Source organism: Phoenix dactylifera, unplaced genomic scaffold (assembly GCF_009389715.1).
Source record: "Phoenix dactylifera cultivar Barhee BC4 unplaced genomic scaffold, palm_55x_up_171113_PBpolish2nd_filt_p 000425F, whole genome shotgun sequence".
NCBI lineage: Eukaryota > Viridiplantae > Streptophyta > Magnoliopsida > Arecales > Arecaceae > Phoenix > Phoenix dactylifera.
The window spans coordinates 252130-259147 of record NW_024067862.1 but is presented as its reverse complement, the minus strand read 5'-3'; positions in this window follow the sequence as shown (position 1 = coordinate 259147).

The window sequence follows — 7018 nt, the reverse complement described above, 5'->3', positions numbered from 1 at the left end:
TCCTCAATCAAAGTTCAAAGTACATGATCAACACAAAATACATATGAGAACTAGATACATATCCTAGGCTCTAATCAGAATGCTAATATCAGCCTAGGGGGTATCTAATGGCTGTAATCTAGTCCTCATCCTTCTAGCATAAGTGGCGAGGGGAGGTCGAGCCTGATGGGACTGAGTCTGGCGTGGAGCTCGGTGAGCTGGATAACTCTGTGCCGAAATCTCTGACTCAGCTGCCTGTGGCACAGATGGTCCATGAACCTCTCTCTCTCTCTCTGTAGAGCTCCTATCTGCTCTCTAAGATCACTGATCTCAGCAGTCATAATATTCAGTCTGCTCGTCAGTCCATCAGTGATAGTCCTCGCCTGAGCTGACATAAGCTCAGTCATCCTACTCCAAAACTCATCTGTGTCTCCCGTAGGAACAGATGATGAAGGTCCAGCCTCTGAAGGTGCTGTAGGATGATCCGTAGGCTCCTCATTCTCAGGGATAGGGTCTCCAATCTCTGGTGCATCATCCTGAATCCCCGCTCCAGTACGTACCCACTGCCCGTTCACCTTCTCATAACCCATGCGAATAAGGGCTCGTGCAGTGTATGTGTCAGTGAAAAGTAGATGCCTGGAGATCTCTCCCTCGACAGATATATCATGCTGTCGGAAGATCAGGGTGAGTATCATACCATAAGGCAGGAAGACTCTAGAGTTGCATATAACCTTTCTCATCTGTCTCAGTATGATAGCCGGGAGATTCAGGGGAATACTCTGAATAATGTGTTCCATAACAACCAGATCTTGCTCAGAAATGAGATCAAATCTTCCGCTCTTCGGAAATAAAATCCGACCTATGAAGTTGTGCAACAACCTCATTTCAGCTGAAAGAGAGCTTGCTATTACATTTTCAGAATAATCGAAGTCTTCATTCTCAAGAATCAACTGCAAGGCTCTCAGTTTGCTTTCGGGCTTTTCTGGAGTTGCTCCTTCTCAGGGGAGATGAAGCAACTCACTCAAACTCTCTTCGGAAACTCTGACCCTAACTCCTCGAACTTCAGATATAAGCCCTCCCATTGCAGTTTTGAGGAAGGCATAGAACTCACGGACTAATCCTGGGTAGATCACCACATCTAGGGAGCAAAGATACTCCCATCCTTGCCTTCGGATCCATTCCCCCAAACGGAACCCTTCTTGATCCAAAAACTCGGAGTGGATCCTTCTCCCCGTGGTAACCGGTCTTCCCGCAAATTTTGCAAGTTGGACTGAAGGGGAGGGAGGAGGAGGAGGCTCTACACGTGTCTCACCTTGTGGAGACACTGTAGACGGCTCTGTAGCAGCCCTATCCGCACGGATGATCCGTGAAACTCTTCCGGATCGCTTGGCTACGGCTCTCTTGGGTCCCATTTCTTCAAGATCTTGATGTAATCTACTGTTTGGAGATGATTGGGGGAGATTTGAGAGTGGAAAATAGGATTTTCGGAAGAGGACAAAGTGAAAACAGTGCCCTAGATGGCTCACGGGTCCCCCTTTTAACAGTGGGGTCCCATCGTTGGGTCGACCCTAGATTTTTAGCATGGGAATATCATTCCCTATTAGGAGGATGTCGTCCACGTACAGTACGAGAAATACAACAGCACTCCCACTAACCCTTTTGTAAACACATGGTTCCTATTCATTTTTGATGAAATCAAACGTTTTGATTGCGTCATCGAAACGAGTGTTCCAACTCCGAGATGCTTGCTTTAGTCCATAGATGGACCTTTGCAGCTTGCAGACCTTGTGATCTCCATCACTGGAAGTGAAACCCAAAGGCTGTTCCATATAGATGTCTTCATCAAGATATCCATTCAGGAAAGCTGTTTTCACGTCCATCTGCCAGATTTCATAATCATGAAATGCTGCAATGGCAAGCAATGTTCGGATGGATTTTAGCATGGCTACAGGTAAAAAGGTCTCCTGATAGTCAATGCCCTCGTGCTGACTATACCCTTTCGCCACAAGCCTTGCTTTATAGGTCTCTACCTCTCCATCCGAACCTATCTTCCTTTTGTAGATCCATTTGCATCTAATAGGTACAATACCTTCTGGTGGATCTACTAAGGTCCAGACTTAGTTGGAATGCATGGAGTCTAACTCTGACTTCATAGCTTCCAACCATTTCTCGGAATTGATATCAGATATCGCCTCGTCGTAGGTTTTGGGATCCTGCGTGTGATCCCTATCTCCCACTAGGAACATTTCCTCGGTATCCTCTTCTAGTATACCTAAGTATCTATCGGAAGGATGGAAGACCCTAGTAGATCTGCGAGGTGGTTGAGGGACATCGTGTACTGGCTCTGTATGAATGGGTTCGATAGGATCCATGACTCGTTGCTTTTTCAGAGACTTTCTCTTCAAGCTCAATTTTCCTCCCACTGCCTCTATCAAGGATAAACTGGTTTTTCCAAGAAGATGGCGTGAAGGCTCACAAACACATTGTGATCCTCTGAGACGTAAAATTGTATCCTAATGATTCTTTAGGATATCCTATAACACGAGCACTTATGGTCCAAGCCTCTAACTTGTCTGCCTGTAGTCTCTTGACATGGGCCGGACATCCCCAAATCTTGGTTTCTTACCATGTCATATCTCATATGGTGCGGTAGGAATGGACTTTAGAGGGAACTCTATTCAACAAGTAAATAGCTGAAAATAGAGCATCTATCTAAAGAAACAAGGGTAAATCAGTGAAGCTCATCATGGACTGGACCATATCAATAGAGTCCGATTCCTCCTCTCTGACACTCCATTGAGCTGAGGTGTACCAGGAGGAGTCCATTATGAAACTATACCATTCTCCTTGAGATAATCACGGAACTCTCCATTAAGGTATTCACTTCCTCGATCTGATCGAAGAACCTTAATGAGTTTTTTGTGCTTATTTTTCTACTTCATATCTAAGTTTTTTGAACCTTTCAAAAGTTTCATTTTGTGTCTCATACACATATCCATACCGTGGAGTAATCATCGGTAAATGAAGTAAAAATTACAACCCCTAGCCTACACATCGAATGGGCCACACACATCAGTGTGAACTAGGATAAATATTTCAGTGGACCTCCCTGTGTCCTACAAAGGATAATTTGGCCATCTTTCCTTGAAGGCATAATTCACAAATCAAATATAACTCGGAAGTCAATGAGCCCAAAAGCTCATGTTTCTCCAATTTGTTTATTCTGTCTTCTCCTATATGGCCAAGCCTGAGGTGCCATAAATACTTTAGATTTATCTCATTAGATCCTATGGTATTCACTGTTTGCTCAGATATTATTCACAGATACATCCATATGTATGTGATAGAGACTGTCAATCTTAAAACCATGTTGAATCAATTTAATTTTCAATAAATAAAATCTTTCTGTGCTAAATAAAATATAGAAATCAAATTTCTGCTAGCAATAGGTAACAGTCTCTAAGTATCCTGAGCATGTCTGACAAACCTTCTGAAGGTCTGTCACCTTCATGTTCTTTATGCTTCCTATGTATGTAGACAGTTCCTCTTCCAATGGCCGTCCATGATGCAATGGAAACACTTTTCCTTGCAATTGGCCTTTTTCTTGGAACCTCCTTACTTGGTGTTTTCTTAGTATTCTGCTTCTTCGCAGGCTTCTTCTTCTTCAAATAGACTCTCTCTTGAAAGTAGAAACCAACTTGACAGCAAAAACGATGCCCCTTAAACTTCTTCAAGGTCCCTAAGTTAGTTACCAATTTATTTACAATTCTATTTTAGTGCATACAACCTTGTTCATATGGTAGTTTACTATAAACTATTCATATGAAGCTGGAAGGGATTGCGGGATCAATCCGTTTGCAATTCCTTGTGCATGGTCATGCCAAGCTTCTCAAGCTTCTCTAAGTCCTTTATCATGGTCAAACCATGATCATGGACAGACTGCCCATCGCGCATCTTTGCTTGAAGAGCCTCTTGGACACTTCAAAAAGCTGCCGACTCTGATCACCATACAACTCTTGCAGGTGATTTAATATGTCCTGGCAGTCTTCATGTTCTCATGCTGGCATTGTAATCATTGGACATGGATGCCATTGTGCAGCACCTAACTTTATTGTCATTGTTCGTCCACTTAACAAGCGTCTTACGCTGATCAGTGATCGGAGATTGGTAACATGGGGATTCCATGGTCTAGCATATACCCGAATTTCTCACAATTCAAAACTATTTTTGAAATTTGCTGAGCCAATCTTTATAATTGGGTTTGGTCAAACGGTTGTTCTATAGGATATGAGTTAAGAGTCTAGAAGCTGACTTTATAATCCTCAGAGAGTAAAGATTCTAGTTAGACTTTTGTACTTGATCCTAATCTGTTCTAAGGTCTTTTAGAACAAATGTAACTCCCACTATTTTCTCGAATTCCTCACACTCCCTGGTAGGAAAACGGAAATCCCACACGACTAGGGTTTCTAGTGGGTACTGCGGTCCCACCGATTTACATGCCACCTCACCTAACAGTTATTGGTGACACATAGATTGATGAATGTACAACTCTTGTACAATGCTTCTCAAGCATGTTGCAGTGCAACTTGGTCTCTAAGCCATGAAAACCTCACCTAACAGTTATTGGTCCCATTTCTTAGTTAAGTCAGACCCACCGTATAACCGTAGGAATAAAGTCGTCATTGGGTCCTCACCTAACAGTTATTGGTGCCCAACCCCACCTTTACCCTACAACATCTCATGTCTATAGAGAGGTCCAGCCCCCCGATGCAACTTGACCACTGTATCCAGCCGAGACAAATCAACATCAGAAAGGCCTTAGCAGCTCTACTACAGTGGAAGACCTATTGACTTAATATTGGTTAATCAGGTCTTAGTGTTTGCAACTTGAGCTTTCATAAGAGGTAATCGAACAATTGGCCAGGTAAGCAGGTGGGAGGCTCCCCTTACTCAGAGAGTAAGGTCCTAATTAAGTAACCACCTTTCATGCTTTCCTAGACACCAATTAGATCAATTAATCTAATATGACTTGCTCATGTTGGTTCACTCTCGACTTGATTGAGGAGGTTTTAATTTAGGTCTCAATTGGGTTTGCTACATCACATGTAAACCTATCTACCCGACTCTCATTCACATCACATGCAAACGGCACATTGCAGGCAGTTATAATCGCAGCAATAATTAAAGCTAAACTTTAAATAGGTGATGATCATGGATTCTATTAGGTCGTATTACAAGCACATGCACGTCAATCGATCAACTGGTCTTCAACTCTTGAATTGGTTCCAAGCCTCCTTGATTCGATCCTTGACCAACTCTTGATCCAATCGCCATCAACCGCTTAGACCCCTGTTCATCTCATGCCTTGTCTTCAACTTGATCGTTGACGTACATCACATCACAGAAATACAACCAGATGTAAAATAAAAATAATAATAAATTACATCTTTTTAGGAGGCACGCAGGCCTCTCAAAACATCAAATAAGATGCATGCAAGCATCTGAAAAATTACATGACATTGCAGATCACATCGCAGGTCTTTACATTTAATACCAAAAGGGTTTGAATCCTATGATCATCACCACATGCAGCAATTATAATTTTCAGATCTGAAAACTAACTGATTACTCATGACATAGGTTGCTGATCATGCTAATCATGATTCTAAACTTTGTAATCTCATTAACAATGCAATTAGAATCATCATCTTATCATATAAAAATCAGCATGCAAAAATCAGCACCCTAGAAAAAATCTGCATGCAGAAAATTTTCAGCATGCATAATCTTTCAATTTTCAGATCTAATAAGCCTATTAATAATTAATCCTTACCTTAATCTACGAAGCCTAGGCTCTGATACCACTGTTAGAAACCCGATCATGCCGCTGAAATTTCAAAAAAATCAGATGGCAGCGGAAGAGGCATGCGCGGGATCAACCGTTCATCGCATGAACGTTGTTCAAAAACCGTTCGTAGATAGATAAGAATTAAAAACTTTTTAAAATATTAGAAGATCAGATCTTCACCTTGTGCGGGTAGATGATCACCGCAAACTGAAGTTCGTGGTTTAGGATGAAGGTTCGCTTGAAGCCGTTCAAGTGCCCGGCCTCTACGGGTATCCACACGAAGCAGGATCCGATCCAAGCTCTCTATCTCACCGGGGTGCTAGCTCCCTTGCAGAGATAACTTTTGATGGCTGATCTCCTCTCTTTCTTTCAACTCTTGAATGTACTTGAGAGGAGGAAGAAGAAGGATGGAAGAGGAAGAAGCAAAGCCCCTGCAGCCTACTTTCTTTTCCCTGCGTTGGAAGGAGGAAAGGAGGAAGAGGAGGACGCCATGGCTTCTTCTTTTCTTCTTCTTGCTGGCGGCTGAACCAAGGGAGGGAGAGGGTGGCCACGGCTCCAAGGGAAGAGGAAAACTCTTGCTAGGGCGCCGGCCCTAGCTCCCCTTTTAATAAGTATGAAGGGCTCCTAACAATTAGGAGCCCTTGAGTTATTTCCAAGAGGGGGCGCCGGCCCCTCTCTTCATGTCGCCCTAACCAAGTGGAGAGGGGCTGATGCCCTCTTACTTGGTTAACCTAATCCTCTTCCAAAGAGGATTAGGTTCCCCTCTCATGGTTTAGTCCTAATCTAATTAGGATTAACCAATCATGAATCAATCGGGTTCAATCTATGCTAGTCCTAATCCAATTAGAACTTGAATGACCATGACTCAATTGAACTCTTCAATCCTAACCCAATTAGGAGTCATGTTGATTCATTAGATTAATAATTAATTAGGACTTGAGGAATCCTAATCCAATTAGGATTTGTTTAATTCTAGTCCTAATCCAATTAGGACTCTAATTTGAATCGGAGTCCTAATCCGATTAGGACTCTAGGAATCCTACTCCAAGTAGGATCCAATTAATTCAAACTCTTATCTAATTAGGCTATAGGAATCCTACTCCAGTAGGAATCAAGTCCTACTCCATAGGATTCCTAGTCAAGTAGGAATCCCGATCCAAGTAGGATTCCTAGTCCTAATCCAATTAGGAC